Source organism: Brassica rapa, chromosome A08, assembly GCF_000309985.2.
Source record: "Brassica rapa cultivar Chiifu-401-42 chromosome A08, CAAS_Brap_v3.01, whole genome shotgun sequence".
Classification (NCBI taxonomy): Eukaryota; Viridiplantae; Streptophyta; class Magnoliopsida; order Brassicales; family Brassicaceae; genus Brassica; species Brassica rapa.
In genome coordinates, this window is record NC_024802.2 from 2,529,152 (window position 1) to 2,551,305 (window position 22,154).

General features: G+C 37.4%; 1 long non-coding RNA gene across 3 annotated transcripts; it reads right to left on the bottom strand.

Annotated features, from left to right (window-relative positions):
- Window positions 1-1,354: 1,354 nt before the first annotated feature.
- LOC103832921 lies at window positions 1,355-21,404 on the bottom strand. Of its 3 annotated transcripts, XR_004450461.1 has the most exons (5): window positions 18,921-21,404; window positions 18,562-18,617; window positions 13,446-18,008; window positions 13,087-13,142; window positions 6,975-12,533 (listed from the first exon to the last, which is right to left on the bottom strand). It is a non-coding gene; the product is annotated as an uncharacterized LOC103832921 (long non-coding RNA). The 3 variants fall into 3 exon arrangements; XR_004450460.1 differs by lacking the exon at window positions 18,921-21,404 and having other exon boundaries at window positions 1,355-12,085; window positions 12,179-12,533; window positions 13,446-18,872; XR_004450459.1 differs by lacking the exon at window positions 18,921-21,404 and having other exon boundaries at window positions 13,446-18,881.
- Window positions 21,405-22,154: the final 750 nt, after the last annotated feature.

The following is a 22,154-nucleotide window of genomic DNA, read 5'->3' on the forward strand; positions in this document are numbered from 1 at the left end:
ATATACTAGGTGATTTTTCCGTGCTCATGCACAGACATAAATATTTTTAAAATAAATGTAATATAATAATTAATTGATATTTATTTTAAATTTGAAATTAATTTATAATTTGCATGTATAATTTATATTAATTATATCATATTACTTTAATTAAATATTTATCTCATTGGTTTTGTTGTTTTTACAGTCAATTTAGTTGTCATTTGGATATATTGGATTCTGTCTATTTATTTGAATTCAACTATAAAATTTATTTTTTGTAAATATATTAATTTTTGATTAATTTTCTTATTTGAATTTTAGGTTGGTTGTTGTCTTAAATACATAAGTATATTTTATTAAGATTAGGTATAATTTAAGATATATTGTGATTAGAATGAAATAAAAAATAAACTAAAATGTCTGATTCCAAATTACATAAATTAATATAATGATAATATTCTAAAGTCTCATGTATATATATAAACTTTACAAAAGATCTAAATTGTAACAGTGAGTTAATATTTTATTTATCATTTGTTAATATGTTTTAAGTCATCATATAATTTAAATTTATAAAATAAACAAAATAAATAAATTATTATTATATAAGCAAAATAAATAAATTATTATTATATAAACAAAATAAATAAATTATACATTCTTATTGTAGTTACATCTATGATTTTATATATAAGTTGGGTTAGTTGCTAATAAATTATACATTCTTATTGTAGTTACATCTATGATTTTAGATATAAGTTGGATTAGGTGCTAATATGTTCATTTGTTAATATGTTTATTGCTAAAATTTATTTTTAGTTTTTTAATATCTCTTAAAATATGCAGTAAAAATGTGATTTTATTTTATAAATTATATAAGTAAAATAAAATTTATTTATTTTACCATAATTTTAAGATATTATAGTAAACTAAATATATGAAAAAACATAAAAAACATTTCAATAATAATAAAATATGTTTTTTCAATTAAACCTATATATGTTTATGTTACTTAATTATTTTGTATAATCATCTAAGAAAATATATAGATATATATATAAAATTCAGTTACTTTGAAAATATATATTTGTATTGTGTAAAGTTATGTTTTAAAAGAAAAATATTTCTTTTTGTAATATCAAGATCATTTGTGTGAACTTTTTTTTTTTATGAATCACATTATATACAAATATATTTTTTCATCTAAGAAGATGTAGATTAAAAAAGTATTTTATTACTTCAAAAGTATATATTTTTTGTTACTTAAAGATATCTTTTAAATGGAATATTATTATTTTGTGAACTTTCTTTTTTTATGAAATCATATTATATATACATATATTTTTCGTTTTTAAATTATTGTCCACGCTACAAAAAGATGATGGTCCAATGAAACCAGCTAAATTGAAGTTGTTCGCGAAGAAGACACTGGCATGCACACTCGTATTAGAAGAGGGCAAGAGCTCAGTATATATAACCCCGCACACACCCGGGTCAAGAGACCGGATCGCTTCATAGAAACTGGTCCAAAGTTCCATCAACTTATTGTCTCCACTAGGATCACAAGCCCACGTTACTAAGCTCGACGTACTCTTAGTGTGAGCTAAACTTATATATACAGCAAGGAAAATTCTGTTTCTTCCGATGTGGGCTTTGGTGATTTATAAACAACATATCACTCCCAACGACGTCGTTTCTCATAAATTTCCTTTTGTTTCTTCTTCAACACGGAATTTCAGCTTTGCTTTTTAGTAACCTGATGGATTCGTCTTCACTTACTGCGTAAAGCTGCGTACAGTTTCTGTCAGTTATGCGTTTAGGAATGAAACTACACGAGGACAAACTCGAATTCAGCACAAGGGTTGTGTTGAATGTGAGTACTTGTACAAAGCTTGTCTCTGCGTGAGGCCAAACGGGTAAATCCTGTGCGCTCTAAGCTCGTTGTCTCCTTTTAAGCTTGGAGGCCTTTCCTTCTTCCACACCGGCTCATGTTATAAAGACTTGAACTTGGCCAGAACCACAGACTCAAGAGCTTATAGAGTCAGATGTTTACCCCTGGGATTGGACAAGAACGGTTCCATATATCATGTTGTTTGATTAAGTAAGTGAGCAGTTAAGTAAACATAAAGATTGATTCCATCTTGCTGAGAATCAAAGTCCCTTTTGATCGCCATTGATAGTCTTCAAGAACCTCTTCTTGAGCTTGAACCAAAGAACACACACGATATAACCCAGTTTTAGCCGTGTTAACTAATGAGTACATCTCTTCTGGTTTTGGTAACGAGAGAGACGAAGTCCAAGCCGGTGACGTCGTTTTACTTAACTCTCCTCACGTGACTCATCTGAGTATATTAAACCTCCTTTCTTTCAAACCTTCTTTCCCAGCCGGAATGTTTCCACCACTTGCTAGTAGTTTCGCGACTTCTTCTTGTCAAATGCATGCTTCAGTCCACTTACAAAGATTCTAAATGTTGAATCACATCCAACACATCCCAAACCGGCAACTTTCTCTTACAAAAACATGATAAACTGTGTCTGATCCTCCCCTGGTGCACTTGCAAGGTCGTTTCTAGAACTTAGGACTTTGCAACAAGCTACAAAAAGGACTCGGCTATGATGTAACTTAATTGAGATGAGATTGCTTTGGAGGCATACTTCATTACCATCATGGAGCCAATTAAGTTTTTGGAGTTTATGTCACTGCTTCTAGTAGGACTTGGCTATGAGAGGTACGTTTTCTTTAAAACAAGCTACAAAAATGTTCTTCCCCTGGTTAGTCATAGTTAGATATTTCATTTGTTCCCCATGAAAACTCAGTTCATATATTTTTATGCATATTGATAACTTAATAGAAGTTGGTTTCTTAATTTGAATCTTTGTTTTCTCCGAAATTTATTTTGCTAGATTATAAAAACAAACTCTTACCAAAGAGATTAACAAGTACATATAAAAACACATTTGGAATTGATGTTTCTTTCTATTGGTAACCTCTTTTTACCTCGTCTCAGATAAATACTATATTATAATTTTGCAGGCCAAGTATAAATATACCTGCTGTTGTGATGATGCCCGTAGCACATCTTGTGGAACTGGCATATAAATTACTTGGACGATATGGGATGAAAGTACCATAGCTAACACCTTTTTAGAGTTAGGTTGTTCTGTACCTATAGATATAAGGTAAGGTCTCATACCGTCCCGTTTTTGGGCTACATATCACGGGAACTCCATCTTCAGCCTTCATTTTGGTCCACATACCATAGAAATAGATCAAACCAGAGGCATAGCCATATGCAAATTGTCGGTCATCAAGATGATAGATAGGCATACCCTCTGGAGGGAACTTCATATGAAATTTGGGGGTTACTACTAGAGACGATGAAGGCTTCTCGTATGGACTCAGATGCTGAGGCAAAGAGAATATGCTCCACATACCGTGCTCTTCGATGGCGAATAAGAGACGCGGCTGAGCTCAATAGGAATAGAATCTGATATCTTGATCGTTTAGTTGGCTGGTCGAAGAAGAGAGATGTTAAAATTTATATTAAGACCTAGAGACACCTATCCATATGAAATGTAAGCTCAGGGATCTGGAGCTTGATATGCTGGTGCATTGACACGAGAGAGTGTTGATTGACATGGTTCTTTGGAGTATGGCTCCATGTGTAACACAATAGCAACACGCCAAACTTCAACATTCTTTGAATATGTCCGAGCCATACTCCAAAGAACCATGTCAATCAACACTCTCTCGTGTCAATGCACCAGCATATCAAGCTCCAGATCCCTGAGCTTACATGAAAGACCTCTACCATATATATATCGTGAAATGAAACAGCAAAGCGGCAGAGAAAATAAATATATATTAGGGCGGCCTTAACATAATCCCAACAATCATCGAAAAGAACCATGCTGATCGAAAGAGTTGTTGATATTAAGGAATAATGTAGTTTGTATTTTTTTGTCAGTTAGCCATATTACTAGACTAAGTTCTCATTAGAAAAGACGTTTCTCTAAGGAACATTTCCATCTGACAGTATCTGATCTATATGAAAAAAATAGTACACTTCTATTCCTCTTTTTATTACCAATCAAAATGTCACATAGATTAATAATAAAATACATTTTTTTTTTAAAATCCCTAAAATAAGTAAAAAAAAAAATAACGCTCATTTTAATAACGCTAACGCCACTAACTAAACCTTAAATCTTAAATTCTAAATTATAAACCTTAAATCTAAACCATAAACCCTAAATTCTAAACCCAAACTCTAAACCCTAAAGCCAAACCCTATATCTTAAACCCAAACCATAAACTCTAAACCCAAACCCTAGACCTTAAGCTCAAACCCTATATTTTAAATCCAAACCTCGATTCTAAACCCAAATCTTAAACCCTAAATAAAAAACATCAACATTAACTCAAATCTTTAGGATATAGAATTTAGGTTCAGGGTTTACGATTTAAGTTTATGGTGTAGGGACTAGGTTTGGATATATAGTTTGAGTTTAGAGTCTATGATCTGGGTTTAGGTTATAGGGTTTGAGTTTAGGGTTTAAGGTTTGGGTTTAGGGTTTAGGATTTGGGTTTAGGATATAGGGTTTGGGTTTCGGGTTTACATTTTGGGTTTAAAGTTTAGGGTTTAGGATTTGGGTTTAGGGTTTAGGGTATAGATTTAAAGTTTAGAGTTTTGTTAGTGGCGTTAGCATCATTAAAATTGGTGTTATTATTTTTTTCAATTATTTCAGATTTTTTTAAATAAAATGAATCTATTTTATTATTAATCTAGGTGGCATTTTAATTGGTAATAAGTGGACATGTGAGTTTAAAGATTCACCCTAGGGGTAAACCTAAGTCTTGTTCTATTTATAATATATTTTTAAAGCATACAAAAAGTAAAATATTTTTGACAAAGAAGAAAAGTTTAAACTCATTTTATACTTTAAAATAAACAAATTTTAAAATGTCTTTTTTTAATGAAAATTTACATGTATTAAAACGATATAAATGATAATGACAAATTATTTTTAGAAAAACCCAAAAAAGCCCAAAAAGCCTTAGAGTCCTATAAAGACCAGGCTGAACTTCGAATTCTAGGTCTAAAATATTTCCAGACCGGACTGGACTGGACTCAAATATTTACGGGCTTATTGGGTTTAGACCTGACCGGACCAGCCCGAATTGACACCCCCAGGTAACATAACAAAATCAATTTTAAAAGATGATGGTCCAGTTGAAACCAGCTTGATTGATCCCTCTTCTTCATGAGAAAGAAGACAATGGCGCAGCCAATTTGGGATCGGGCTACCCAGAATATATAACCTCACATACTATGGGGTCCAAATAAATTGGTACAACTTATTGTCTCCATTCGGATCACAAGCCCAGGTCGGCTTGTGAGCAAAACTTATATATACAACAAGGAATTTTTCTTTCTTTCTACTGATGTGGGCTTTGGTGGCTAAAAACATTTCTCACATTATCACTCTCTCGACGGCGTCCTTTCTCCTAAAATATATTTTGTTTCTTCTCCAGTACGCAATTTTTTTATTTTGCTTTGATTACCTGATGAATTCGTTCTCATTACTGCCTGCTTTGTAATTTCTGTCAGATGCGTTTGAAATGAAACTACACGAAGACAACCTCGAATTTAGCACACCGATTGTGTTGAATGTGAGTACTTAGACTCGAGTTTCCCTCAAATTTGAACTTGTACAAAGCTTGTCTCTACGTGAGGTCAAGCGGGTAAATCCTGTGTACTCTAAGCTCCTTGTCTCCTTTTAAAGTCCCTTTTGATCGCCACTGATAGTTTTCAAGAACCTCTCTTCTTGAGCTTGAATCAAATAACACACACGATATAATATAACCCAGTTGGCCGTGTTAACTAATGGGTGCATCCGGTTAGTACGTTCCATAGATAAACGGAAATCACCTTGGGAGTGGTTGTACAAAGACTTTCGCTCACCACCGATTACAGCTCAATCGGTTTAGAAGAACATCTTCTATACTCTCTAACCTCTCAATCTCTGTTTTTTAATTGCTCAAGAACTCATCGACATAGACGGCTCTCGTTCTCTCTCTTCTGGTTTTGTTAACGAGTGAGACGAAGTCCAAGCCGGTGACGTCGTTTTACCTGACTCTCCTCACACCTCCTTTCTTTTGAAACCCTCTTTTCCACCAAGAATGTTTCCACCACTTTAGCTAGTAGTCTCGTGACTTCGTCAGTCCACTTCCAAAAGATTCTCAATATTGAATCACATCCAACATATCTCAAACCGGCCTCTTTATTTTACAAAAACATGATAAACTGTGTCTCCTCCCTGATGCACTTGCAAGGTCGTTTCTTGAACTTAGGACTTTGCAACAAGCTACAAAAAGAAAGTGGTCTGTGTTGTTAGGTTTGGTTTTAGTTCGGTTTGGTTTAATATGATTTTGTTTGTGTTTGTTTATTCGATCGGGTTGATTTTTTAGTTTTTTTTCGCGATCAGTTTCAAAAATATAATTTATAGGAATATAAACAAATCATATTTGGACACTAAATCAATATTTTCTTCATATTTAAATGTAAAGTCAAACATTACATTAAATATATAATATATAATTCAATAATATTATATTACTATCTTCAAAATTAATATAAATATTATAGGTAATTTTTGGTTTTGATGTTAATGTATAAGATTCATATTTTTAGTTGTATTTATTTAAAAATAAAATGTAAAATTATGTTTACTTGTTTAGGTTAATGGTTAAATATTTTAATTTTAATATTATTAATATATTTATAATAATTAAAAAATACTGGTTCGGTTTAAAACCAAACCAAACTGAACCATTTGGATTGATAAAATCTTGAACCAAATGGTTTAGACGTATACTTTGGTTTGGGTAGGTTTGAGTTCGGTTGGGTCGGGTTGGTTTTGTTGCCCACCCCTTAGAACATGTATCTTGAATATTACGGAACCATGCAGGTGATACAAAAGCATTTTTAAAAGATGATGGTCCAATGAAACCAGCTAGATTGAAGTTGTACGCGAAGAAGACACTGACATGCACACTCGTATTAGAAGAGGGCAAGAGCTAAGTATATATAACCCCGCACACACCCGGGTCAAAAGACCGGATCGCTTCATAGAAACTGGTCCAAAGTTCCATCAACTTATTGTCTCCACTAGGATCACAAGCCCACGTTACTAAGCTCGACGTACTCTTAGTGTGAGCTAAACTTATATATACAGCAAGGAAAATTTTGTTTCTTCCGATGTGGGCTTTGGTGATTTATAAACAACATATCACTCCCAACGACGTCGTTTCTCATAAATTTCCATTTGTTTCTTCTTCAACACGGAATTTCAGCTTTGCTTTTTAGTAACCTGATGGATTCGTCTTCACTTACTGCGTAAAGCTGCGTACAGTTTCCGTCAGTTATGCGTTTAGGAATGAAACTACACGAAGACAAACTCGAATTTAGCACAAGGGTTGTGTTGAATGTGAGTACTTGTACAAAGCTTGTCTCTGCGTGAGGCCAAACGGGTAAATCCTGTGCGCTCTAAGCTCGTTGTCTCCTTTTAAGCTTGGAGGCCTTTCCTTCTTCCACACCGGCTCATGTTATAAAGACTTGAACTTGGCCAGAACCACAGACTCAAGAGCTTATAGAGTCAGATGTTTACCCCTGGGATTGGACAAGAACGGTTCCATATATCATGTTGTTTGATTAAGTAAGTGAGCAGTTAAGTAAACATAAAGATTGATTCCATCTTGCTGAGAATCAAAGTCCCTTTTGATCGCCATTGATAGTCTTCAAGAACCTCTTCTTGAGCTTGAACCAAAGAACACACACGATATAACCCAGTTTTAGCCGTGTTAACTAATGAGTACATCTCTTCTGGTTTTGGTAACGAGAGAGACGAAGTCCAAGCCGGTGACGTCGTTTTACTTAACTCTCCTCAGTCCTCACGTGACTCATCTGAGTATATTAAACCTCCTTTCTTTCAAACCTTCTTTCCCAGCCGGAATGTTTCCACCACTTGCTAGTAGTTTCGCGACTTCTTCTTGTCAAATGCATGCTTCAGTCCACTTACAAAGATTCTAAATGTTGAATCACATCCAACACATCCCAAACCGGCAACTTTCTCTTACAAAAACATGATAACCTGTGTCTGATCCTCCCCTGGTGCACTTGCAAGGTCGTTTCTAGAACTTAGGACTTTGCAACAAAGCTACAAAAAGGACTCGGCTATGATGTAACTTAATTGAGATGACATGGCTTTGGAGGCATACTTCATTACCATCATGGAGCCAATTAAGTTTTGGGAGTTTATGTCACTGCTTCTAGAAGGAGTTGGCTATGAGAGGTACGTTTTCTTTAAAACAAGCTACAAAAATGTTATTCCCCTGGTTAGTCATAGTTAGATATTTCATTTGTTCCCCATGAAAACTCAGTTCATATATTTTTTATGCATATTGATAACTTAATAGAAGTTGGTTTCTTAATTTGAATCTTTGTTTTCTCCGAAATTTATTTTGGTAGATTATAAAAAAAAACTCTTACCAAAGAGATTAACAAGTACATATAAAAACACATTTGGAAGTATACTATTGGTAACCTTTTTTTACCTCGTCTCAGATAAATACTAATTATAATTTTGCAGGCCAAGTATAAAGATACCTGCTGTTGTGATGATGCCCGTAGCACATCTTGTGGAACTGGCATATAAATTACTTGGACGATATGGGATGAAAGTACCATAGCTAACACCTTTTTAGAGTTAGGTTGTTCTGTACCTATAGATATAAGGTAAGGTCTCATACCGTCCCGTTTTTGGGTTACGTATCACAGGAACTCCATCTTCAGCCATCATTTTGGTCCACATACCATAGAAATAGATCAAACCAGAGGCATAGCCATATGCAAATTGGCGGTCATCAAGATGATAGATAGGCATACCCTCTGGAGGGAACTTCATATGAAATTTGGGGGTTACTACTTGAGACGATGAAGGCTTCTCTATGGACTCAGATGCTGAGGCAAAGAGAATATGCTCCACATACCGTGCTCTTCGATGGCGAATAAGAGACGCGGCTGAGCTCAATAGGAATATAATCTGATATCATGATCGTTTAATTGGCTGGTCGAAGAAGAGAGATGTTAAAATTTATATTAAGACCTAGCTAGAGACACCTAGCCATATGAAAGACCTCGGCTCTACCATATATATATATCGTCAAATGAAACAGCGAAGCGGCAGAGAAAATAAATATATATTAGGGCGGCCTTAACATAATCCCAAGAATCATCGAAAAGGACCATGCTGATCGAAAGATTTGTTGATATTAAGGAATAATGTAGTTTGTATTTTTTTGTCAGTTAACCATATTACTAGACTAAGTTCTGATCAGAAAAGACGTTTCTCTAAGGAACATTTCCATCTGACAGTATCTGATCTATATGAAAAAATAGTGCACTTCTATTCCCCTGTTTATTACCAATCAAAATGCCATATAGATTAGTAATAAAATACATTATTTTTTTTTCAACTCTAAAATAATTGAAAAATATAATGACACTCATTTTAATAACGCTAACGCCACTAACTAAACCCTAAATCTTAAATTCTAAACTATAAACTTTAAATCTAAACCCTAAACCTTAAATTCTAAACCCAAACTTTAAACCCTAAACCCAAACCCTATATCTTAAACCTAAATCCTAAACTCTAAACCCAAACCGTAAACTCTAAACCCAAACCCTAGACCTTAAACTCAAACCCTAGATTCTAAATCCAAACCTCGACTCTAAACTCAAATCTTAAACCCTAAAGAAAAAACGTCAACATTAACCCAAATTTTTAGGATATAAGATTTGGGTTCAGGGTTTACGATTTGAGTTTAGGGTGTAGGGATTAGGTTTGGATATATGATTTAAGTTTAGAGTCTATGATCTGGCTTTAGGATATAGAGTTTGAGTTTAGGGTTTAAGGTTTGGGTTTAGGGTTTAGGATTTGAGTTTAGGATATAGGGTTTGAGTTTAGGGTTTACAGTTTGGGTTTAGAGTTTAGGGTTTAGAATTTGGGTTTAGGGTTTAGAGTTTAGTTAGTGGCGTTAGCATCATTAAAATTGGCGTTATTATTTTTTTCAATTATTTTAGATATTTTTAAATAAAATTAATCTATTTTATTATTAATTTAGGTGGCGTTTTGATTGGTAATAAGTGGACATGTGAATTTAAAGGTTCATCCAAGTCTTGTTCTATATATAATATGTTTTTAAAGCATACAAAAAGTAAAATATTTTTGACAAAGAATAAAAGTTTAAATTCACTTTATATTTTAAATAAACAAATTTTAAAATGTCTTTTTTAATGAAAAATTTACATGTATTAAAACGATAGAAATGATAATGACAAATTATTTTTAGAAAAAATCCAAAAAAACCCAAAAAGCCTTAGAGTCCTATAAATACTGGGCTGAACTTCGAATTCTAGGTCTAAAATATTTCCGGACCGGACTGGACTCAAATATTTACGGGCTTAGCGGGTTTAGACCTGACCGGACCAGCCCGAATTGACACCCCCAGGTAACATAACAAAATCAATTTTAAAAGATGATGGTCCAGTTGAAACCAGCTTGATTGATCCCTCTTCTTCATGCGAAAGAAGACAATGGCGCAGCCAATTTGGGATCGGGCTACCCAGAATATATACCAGCTTGATTGATCCCTCGTTCTCTCTCTTCTGGTTTTGTTAACGAGTGAGACGAAGTCCAAGCCGGTGACGTCGTTTTACCTGACTCTCCTCACACCTCCTTTCTTTTGAAACCTTCTTTTCCACCCAGAATGTTTCCACCACTTTAGCTAGTAGTCTCTTGACTTCTTCTTGTCAAGAGCATTCTTCAGTCCACTTCCAAAAGATTCTCAATATTGAATCACATCCAACATATCTCAAACCGGCCTCTTTATTTTACAAAAACATGATAAACTGTGTCTGATCCTCCCTGATGCACTTGCAAGGTCGTTTCTTGAACTTACGACTTTGCAACAAGCTACAAAAAGAAATTGGTTTGTGTAAGGTTTGGTTTTAGTTCGGTTTGGTTTAATATGATTTTGTTTGTGTTTGTTTATTCGATCGGGTTGATTTTTTAGTTTTTTTCGCGATCAGTTACAAAAATATAATTTATAGGAATATAAACAAATCATATTTGGACACTAAATCAATATTTTCTTCATATTTAAATGTAAAGTCAGACATTACATTAAGATATATAATATATAATTCAATAATATTATATTATTATCTTCAAACTTAGTATAAATATCATAGGTAATTTTTGGTTTTGATGTTAATGTATAAGATTCATATTTTTAGTTGTATTTATTCTATTTATTTAAAAATAAAATGTATAAAATTATGTTTACTTGTTTACGTTAATGGTTAAATATATTAAATTTTAATATTATTAATATATTCAATCTAATTAAAAAATACTTCGGTTTTTTTATTTGGTTCGGTTTAAAACCAAACCAAACTGAACCATTTGGGTTGATAAAATTTTGAACCAAATGGTTTAGACGTATACTTTGGTTTGGATAGGTTTGAGTTCGGTTGGGTCGGTTTGGTTTTGTTGCCCACCCCTTAGAACATGTATCTTGAATATTACGGAACCATGCAGGTGATACAAAAGCATTTTTAAAAGATGATGGTCCAATGAAACCAGCTAGATTGAAGTTGTACGCGAAGAAGACACTGGCATGCACACTCGTATTAGAAGAGGGCAAGAGCTCAGTATATATAACCCCGCACACACCCGGGTCAAGAGACCGGTACGCTTCATAGAAACTGGTCCAAAGTTCCATCAACTTATTGTCTCCACTAGGATCACAAGCCCACGTTACTAAGCTCGACGTACTCTTAGTGTGAGCTAAGCTTATATATACAGCAAGGAAAATTTTGTTTCTTCCGATGTGGGCTTTGGTGATTTATAAACAACGTACAGATCACTCCCAACGTGGTCGTTTCTCATAAATTTCCTTTTGTTTCTTCTTCAACACGGAATTTCAGCTTTGCTTTTAGTAATCTGATGGATTCGTCTTCATTACTGCGTAAAGCTGCGTACAGTTTCTGTCAGTTATGCGTTTAGGAATGAAACTACACGAAGACAAACTCAAATTTAGCACAAGGGTTGTGTTGAATATTAGTACTTGTACAAAGCTTGTCTCTGCGTGAGGCCAAACGGGTAAATCCTGTGCGCTCTAAGCTCGTTGTCTCCTTTTAAGCTTGGAGGCCTTTCCTTCTTCCACACCGGCTCATGTTATAAAGACTTGAACTGCGACACCCGTCACCTCCTATCTGGAGGACAGCGTGTCACCCCCGACGCGTCATCATACAACAATGTGACATCCGTCTCCTTCTCACTAAGGACGATGGGCCACCAACAATATCCCATAATATAAAAGCCCATAAACCCAATAACGCTCACCCAAGCCCAAATAAAATCCGAAAGAAAAGTCCAGTAGCACCAAGTCCGTCCAAATATCACATACTTATTTGTCTCACCTGAAAAGGGGAAGAGTGAGGGGTGAGCGATAGGTGAATCGCCCAATGAGGTATGGGGGATGCTACCCCGAAATCCATGGACCCGGACATAGCACTCCGAATAAATATAAATTAATTCTAATGCATGTCAAACACGGTACCTAAAGTACCCAAGCAACAAACAATGGTCCTAACGAGGTGCACACTCGCCGCCCACTAACAGGCCAAACAACACTTCCGAGAGAGTGCTCGGTGTCACCGCCCTCAGACGCTTTATCGACCACACCAGACTACGGTCCAGCCGGTCGACTGACTGGCCATAGCCTCTCATACAATCCGGCATACAGAAGTCCGTCTCTGTATCCGTCTCAAACAATTCTAGCTAAGATTTTACATTTAAGTGAAGCAGTCAATATTGAATCATCTAGCCCCCTAGTTCCGGTTTATGCAAAGAACCTAATAACTAAACAAGCAATGACATACTCGATTTCAAGCAGACGGAACACATTAGAAATAAATTATACTTATTCGAGGTCCTAAGCCGTGTAAGAGGAGTTCGGGAATAGACCCTCACCTTAGCAATAGAAAAGTGGTATCTATGAACTCCAGCTGCTCAAATAGACTCCATATCTGAAATCAGATCGAAATTCTGAGTCAGAACGCCTTTCGAACGGTCAAAAACGGAACTGGTCAAGGTTTGCGGAAAAGTCAACCCGCTGGTGAAAGGTCAATCCGGTCAACCCTTGACCAGAAATCGATTTGACATAACCGACCAGTTACCTTAACCGAATCGAAATTAATTTAAACCGGTCAAACCAGTCAACCAACCGGTTTACCGAGTCAACCGAGTTGACTCGGCCGAGTTGACCGAGTCACCGGCGAGTCACCGGTGTCGGTCACCGGTCTCGACGGCGGAGGGAGGCGGCGTCTTACCGGAAAATTCGCCGGCGGCAACGGCGGAGGCGATTCCCGGCGGCGGCGGAGCTGCGGCGGAGGCGACTTCTGGCAGCGGCGGAGATGCGGCGGAGGACGGTGGCGGACGACGGCGGAGGCGTTATCCGGCGGCGGCGCGTGGACAAAACGCGCGCAGTCGGCGTAACTTTTGGAGGCGCGTACGGCTTCGTCTGAACTCCGATTGCGGCGTGGTCGGTGTCTACGGCTTCGTCTCGACGAGAGGAACACGATGATGGTCTTGCATGCGAGAGATTCTCAACGGTTATGGAGATATAGCTGATTTACTGAACGGACGAAAACAAAGCTTAAAAGGCGGCGGTTTCCGGCGATTCTAAGCTGCGGTTGACGGTGATGACGAGCTTGACGATGTCCTGGCGTGTGGTGGCTCCGGCGATCTCTGGTGGCAAAATGCATTGGTTTTTATCTTTCTTTCTCTCAGTCTCTCTCTCTCTCTCTCTCTCATTTCTTCTTCTCTCTAACTTCTGATTTTTATTTTTTTTTTGTTGCCAAAAGGAGAAATCAATGCGAAGATGGGTATTTATAGGCAAATAATTATCTTACAGGGAAATGCATATGACTTAGCTGGCTAACAAACTCCAAAACCGGGATCGGGTCGTTACAATTCTCCCCCACTACAAAGAATTCGTCCCCGAATTCGAGTCGTCCGTTAATTCCCCAACATCATTGAAACGAACTTGAATAATCAATATGCTCGGTTTTTCAGGTCTCATCTCACTCTCAACATACTCTGACAAACACAGTCGATTTTCTCTAAACTGCTTTCGCTTGATGATCTGAATTCTACACTAGCTGACAAGGCGAGTACAATCTTCTTGCGGTGATTTGGCGTTTGCTGCAAAATAATTCTGGTCTTCTTTCAACTTTTCTCAATGCTGACACATGAACCACGTTGTAAAAATCTGATACACTGCTAATAAAACAGCTGCAAGCAACTGCTCTAATCCGCTCCTTCGAAGGATACAATCCCATGTACCTTGGTTCCTTTAGCTTCTGAGTTTTAGGTCCCTCTTGAAATGTCCTTATTTTCATGTGTACTAGATAACTCATATGTAACTCCAAATCCTTATGGCGCTTAGCTGCATAAATCTTCTGACGGCTATTGGTTTCCCAAAGCCAATCTTTGAGCATGTCCATTTGCTCTTCCATCTCTTGAACCATTAATAATTTTAACTCATGTCGCTCCCCCACTTTGGTCCAACAAAGTGGTATACGATAAAGCCTACCATAAGCAGCCTCGTACTGTCCATCTCAATGCTTGAATGATAATTGTCGATATAGGTAAACTCTATTAGAGGTCGATGCTTTCTGAACTTCCATCCCATTGGAAGACGCAATCCCTGAATATATCCTTTAAGTTCTGAGTAGTCCTCTGACCATTTGTATGTTGATAATAAGTTGTATTCCTGTGAACGCTTGTCCCAAACGCCTTCTGAATGAATCCAAAATGTAGAGGTGAACTTTGAATCCCAATCCGATACAATGTTGACAAGAGCTTCATGCAACCTCAAAATCATGTTGATGAAAATCTGCACCAACTGATCAGCTCTCTCTGCCTTCTAAATTATTTAGGAGATGGATTGACTCGGTAAGTCTATCCATGACTACCCATATGGCATCCTTTCCACATACGGTGATTTAAAAATCCAGTAACGATATTCATAATCACCATGTCTCATTCCACTCTGTCAAAAGCATGCTCAACAATAACCTGAACCGTATATAATCCTCATGGAAAACTATCTGACTTATATATCCTTGCGACGCAATGTGGCTACAATCTTTTCATAATAGGTCAATGATAGTAACGCTTAATATCTTTGAACTCCTTAATATTTCCGATGGGTAGAGTAACATAAGTGATGTGTTTGCTGTAAGATCCCTTTTCTTAACAGCTTATCGTCCAACACACAAACTCGGTTTCGATATAGGTACGTCCTGCTCAAAGCTGTATGATCTCCAATATTCTCAATCTCGATCTATTCAACGAAAACCATAACGCTAACCTGCGCATGGTGTATCCTCCATAGCAAAACTGCATGCTCCAATCCTCAAGGCAATATGTCTTTCCCTTGACAATACGACACACAATTTGAGACTAGCAACTGTCCCAGTAAACTCCTGACCTTCCTTTGTTCCAAATACGTCGCTCATATGCCTACCCAAGACATTTGTCACCTGGTTGTCCTTACCAGATGGCATGCGATATCCAAACTGTAGCCTGCTACAAACTCATTCCGACTGCACTGCCAAATTGCAATTTTTAATGTGTAGATAAATGTCAGACTCTAATGATCCCATAGAATCTGGACTTCCTTCTCGTACAATTACGATCTCCAAAACTATAACGTAATTACCACTACAACCTCTCTGGCGTGATGCATATGAATGACTTAATCTTCTTACCTCAATTTAAATCCAAGCCAGTATCTGACACATCAGAGTAAGCCTCAGCCTCTGCAGAACCAAAATTGGTGTCTTCATTAGTTGTGCTTCTATTCAGTGAACTCCTCAAACAAAAATCTATCCAACCACACTTAACGTCTTTACATGTAGACTGTATCTTCAACATTACTATAACGTTGAAACCCTTGATGAACTTCTAGTAGTACACTGTTAACCCAAAAAGAACGGTAGATCTCTGTAGTGCTCTTAAGTTTCGACCTTCCCGGAACGGTATTAATCTTCTTTGGATCTATCAAAATTTTGCTTCCAAAACCATGTTACCCAAAAATCTAACATTCCTCTATCAGAAGCTACACTTCCTCAACTTAGCGAACAGCTGATGCTCTTCAAGCTTATCCAACACAATCTGCTAAATGCTCACAAATCTCCTCTATACTCCAAAATAAATCAGGATGTCGTTGATGAATACAATCACACACCTATCCAAATGTTCACGAAAACGTCATTCATATCTTCATGAATGTAACGGTGCCCTTTGTCGATCCAAATGGTATCACTACGAGCTCAAAATATCCATAATGGAAATCTGCATTCCATACATACTCCTCAGCTATAGCAAACTGATGGTATCCTGATGCCAAGACAAACTTCGAGAACGATGAACCTCCATTAATCTCATATAACTACTCATCAATACGATGGTTACCATGTTCAAGTCTATGTAGTCGATACACAAATCTGAAACTCCCACCTTTCTTCTTTACAACAACAATGATGCTCTCCATGGTGATGTAAGCAATCTGATAAATCCCTTATCAAAGAGTTCCTCCAATTGCTTTCTCAACTCGGTCATCCCTGCTCGTGATAGATGATAAGAAACTCGTGAAACCATTGATGTTTGCTCCAAACAATTCGCAAGAGCGTCTCATGTGTCTTGTAGTGACCGTTCCAAAGGTCACAAATATAACCTCATACTCTGCAATAATCGGAAGATCCTGCAGCTCATGCTGTCCATAATTCTTAACCATCGAAATGGTTGCCGAAAATTTCTTTGTTCTTATATTCCATAACTCCTCAGTATGTAGCATGCATGCAATAAAAATTCCATCTGCTCCAGCAATATAAACTCGTGCAGGCAATCCAACACTACTCGATGTCGTGACAACCAATCCATCCCAAAAAAAAAAAAACAATAACATCATAAAACTCTGCTCCATCTCTCTGAGGGGCTCCAGATAACTCGACTCCACCAAGCATAACTGGTGCGACACCATGAATATAAATAGCTCCCAGTGTCATATGTCAGCTATCCGAACCGGCACATCTCTGAACGATCAACACTACCACAATTGGCAACATACCAAGTGTAACACTCCAACATCCACACAACGCAAGCTGCCGCATCCCAATTCAAAAGCGATCTCCACGAGTTCACAAGACAAATATACCTCCAAAATAGATAATATACTCGTACACATGCCAACCAATGGCTCATACCTCACATCACATAATCTCCAGTAACAAAACTCGTGGAACGATTGCTTGAAGTGGGCTGGTGGCAGAAACGTCACATATCCACTCCTGGATAACCTCGAAATCATGACCGAAGAAACTGATAACTCCTGAGAAAACTGACGAACTTGGACATCACCCAACTGCTGAATATCTGGCGAGAACTCTGACAGTCGAAGGACGAATGACGATGATTTTACACATCGTCATAGAAAGAGACATTGAGTTAGTAATTACTGGACAAAATGGTGCTAAAAGAATTTCGAAATATATAAATAAATATATTTTTTTTTAAACAAAAAAGAACGTTGAAAACCGAATCCCCTGACCGCCATCCCGGACGGAACCGGGATGGAACCCCGCTCTGATACCAAAATTGCGACACCCGTCACCTCCTATCTGGAGGACAGCGTGTCACCCCCGACGCGTCATCATACAACAATGTGACATCCGTCTCCTTCTCACTAAGGACGATGGGCCACCAACAATATCCCATAATATAAAAGCCCATAAACCCAATAACGCTCACCCAAGCCCAAATAAAATCCGAAAGAAAAGTCCAGTAGCACCAAGTCCGTCCAAATATCACATACTTATTTGTCTCACCTGAAAAGGGGAAGAGTGAGGGGTGAGCGATAGGTGAATCGCCCAATGAGGTATGGGGGATGCTACCCCGAAATCCATGGACCCGGACATAGCACTCCGAATAAATATAAATTAATTCTAATGCATGTCAAACACGGTACCTAAAGTACCCAAGCAACAAACAATGGTCCTAACGAGGTGCACACTCGCCGCCCACTAACAGGCCAAACAACACTTCCGAGAGAGTGCTCGGTGTCACCGCCCTCAGACGCTTTATCGACCACACCAGACTACGGTCCAGCCGGTCGACTGACTGGCCATAGCCTCTCATACAATCCGGCATACAGAAGTCCGTCTCTGTATCCGTCTCAAACAATTCTAGCTAAGATTTTACATTTAAGTGAAGCAGTCAATATTGAATCATCTAGCCCCCTAATTCCGGTTTATGCAAAGAACCTAATAACTAAACAAGCAATGACATACTCGATTTCAAGCAGACGGAACACATTAGAAATAAATTATACTTATTCGAGGTCCTAAGCCGTGTAAGAGGAGTTCGGGAATAGACCCTCACCTTAGCAATAGAAAAGTGGTATCTATGAACTCCAGCTGCTCAAATAGACTCCATATCTGAAATCAGATCGAAATTCTGAGTCAGAACGCCTTTCGAACGGTAAAAAACGGAACTGGTCAAGGTTTGCGGAAAAGTCAACCCGCTGGTGAAAGGTCAATCCGGTCAACCCTTGACCAGAAATCGATTTGACATAACCGACCAGTTACCTTAACCGAATCGAAATTAATTTAAACCGGTCAAACCAGTCAACCAACCGGTTTACCGAGTCAACCGAGTTGACTCGGCCGAGTTGACCGAGTCACCGGCGAGTCACCGGTGTCGGTCACCGGTCTCGACGGCGGAGGGAGGCGGCGTCTTACCGGAAAGTTCGCCGGCGGCAACGGCGGAGGCGATTCCCGGCGGCGGCGGAGCTGCGGCGGAGGCAACTTCTGGCAGCGGCGGAGATGCGGCGGAGGACGGTGGCGGACGACGGCGGAGGCGATATCCGGCGGCGGCGCGTGGACAAAACGCGCGCAGTCGGCGTAACTTTTCGAGGCGCGTACGGCTTCGTCTGAACTCCGATTGCGGCGTGGTCGGTGTCTACGGCTTCGTCTCGACGAGAGGAACACGATGATGGTCTTGCATGCGAGAGATTCTCAACGGTTATGGAGATATAGCTGATTTACTGAACGGACGAAAACAAAGCTTAAAAGGCGGCGGTTTCCGGCGATTCTAAGCTGCGGTTGACGGTGATGACGAGCTTGACGATGTCCTGGCGTGTGGTGGCTCCGGCGATCTCTGGTGGCAAAATGCATTGGTTTTTATCTTTCTTTCTCTCAGTCTCTCTCTCTCTCTCTCATTTCTTCTTCTCTCTAACTTCTGATTTTTATTTTTTTTTTGTTGCCAAAAGGAGAAATCAATGCGAAGATGGGTATTTATAGGCAAATAATTATCTTACAGGGAAATGCATATGACTTAGCTGGCTAACAAACTCCAAAACCGGGATCGGGTCGTTACATGAACTTGGCCAGAACCACAGACTCAAGAGCTTATAGAGTCAGATGTTTACCCCTGGGATTGGACAAGAACGGTTCCATATATCATGTTGTTTGATTAAGTAAGTGAGCAGTTAAGTAAACATAAAGATTGATTCCATCTTGCTGAGAATCAAAGTCCCTTTTGATCGCCATTGATAGTCTTCAAGAACCTCTTCTTGAGCTTGAACCAAAGAACACACACGATATAACCCAGTTTTAGCCGTGTTAACTAATGAGTACATCTCTTCTGGTTTTGGTAACGAGAGAGACGAAGTCCAAGCCGGTGACGTCGTTTTACTTAACTCTCCTCACGTGACTCATCTGAGTATATTAAACCTCCTTTCTTTCAAACCTTCTTTCCCAGCCGGAATGTTTCCACCACTTGCTAGTAGTTTCGCGACTTCTTCTTGTCAAATGCATGCTTCAGTCCACTTACAAAGATTCTAAATGTTGAATCACATCCAACACATCCCAAACCGGCAACTTTCTCTTACAAAAACATGATAACCTGTGTCTGATCCTCCCCTGGTGCACTTGCAAGGTCGTTTCTAGAACTTAGGACTTTGCAACAAAGCTACAAAAAGGACTCGGCTATGATGTAACTTAATTGAGATGACATGGCTTTGGAGGCATACTTCATTACCATCATGGAGCCAATTAAGTTTTGGGAGTTTATGTCACTGCTTCTAGAAGGAGTTGGCTATGAGAGGTACGTTTTCTTTAAAACAAGCTACAAAAATGTTATTCCCCTGGTTAGTCATAGTTAGATATTTCATTTGTTCCCCATGAAAACTGAGTTCATATATTTTTTATGCATATTGATAACTTAATAGAAGTTGGTTTCTTAATTTGAATCTTTGTTTTCTCCGAAATTTATTTTGGTAGATTATTAAAAAAAACTCTTACCAAAGAGATTAACAAGTACATATAAAAACACATTTGGAAGTATACTATTGGTAACCTTTTTTTACCTCGTCTCAGATAAATACTAATTATAATTTTGCAGGCCAAGTATAAAGATACCTGCTGTTGTGATGATGCCCGTAGCACATCTTGTGGAACTGGCATATAAATTACTTGGACGATATGGGATGAAAGTACCATAGCTAACACCTTTTTAGAGTTAGGTTGTTCTGTACCTATAGATATAAGGTAAGGTCTCATACCGTCCCGTTTTTGGGTTACGTATCACAGGAACTCCATCTTCAGCCATCATTTTGGTCCACATACCATAGAAATAGATCAAACCAGAGGCATAGCCATATGCAAATTGTCGGTCATCAAGATGATAGATAGGCATACCCTCTGGAGGGAACTTCATATGAAATTTGGGGGTTACTACTTGAGACGATGAAGGCTTCTCTATGGACTCAGATTCTGAGGCAAAGAGAATATGCTCCACATACCGTGCTCTTCGATGGCGAATAAGAGACGCGGCTGAGCTCAATAGGAATAGAATCTGATATCATGATCGTTTAATTGGCTGGTCGAAGAAGAGAGATGTTAAAATTTATATTAAGACCTAGCTAGAGACACCTAGCCATATGAAAGACCTCGGCTCTACCATATATATATCGTGAAATGAAACAGCGAAGCGGCAGAGAAAATAAATATATATTAGGGCGGCCTTAACATAATCCCAAGAATCATCGAAAAGGACCATGCTGATCGAAAGAGTTGTTGATATTAAGGAATAACTAGAGCTTGACCCGCGCACCCGCGCAGGTGTTAGTTTTTTTTATAAATAAATATTTATTTGTATAAGTGATAATATATATTTTAAAAGTTACCCGTTTAATTTATTTTTAATATGACATTTCTAAACACAATAATTCTATAGTTTATATTGAGTAGTTTTATTTTATCATGTAAACCCTTAGTTATATCATCTATTTATTTAGAATATGACCTGTAAAGTCACATAAATGTATTTTTATTTTTTATGGATCAAAATTTTATGATTATATATAATAAAATTGTTGCATAAACTATTTTTATGGATCACAATTTTATGATTATGTATAATAAAATTTTTGTATACTATTTACTATGTATATGTGGAATTAGTAAAATAATTACCGTATAATGTATGTAATTATGAAATGTATATATGGAATTAATTATTTTCAAACACACATATCTATAATAATAATGTATAATAAAAAAAAAAGACAATTAATATTAAAATTTAGGTTTATATATAAATGTTGCCATGATTTTTTAGTTAGAATTTGATTTTGGAAATACATTAATTGAAGAGAAAAGACAAAAATCCTAAAAAATAGGTTAATTAATAACTTCAGTGGCATGCTATTGTAAATATAGTGGAAAACTAAGGGATAATCTATTTTTGTACTCCTCTTTTAATAGATTAGATGTAGTTTGTATTTTTTTGTCAGTTAACCATATTACTAGACTAAGTTCTGATCAGAAAAGACGTTTCTCTAAGGAACATTTCCATCTGACAGTATCTGATCTATATGAAAAAATAGTACACTTCTATTCCCCTGTTTATTACCAATCAAAATGCCATATAGATTAGTAATAAAATACATTTTTTTTTTCAACTCTAAAATA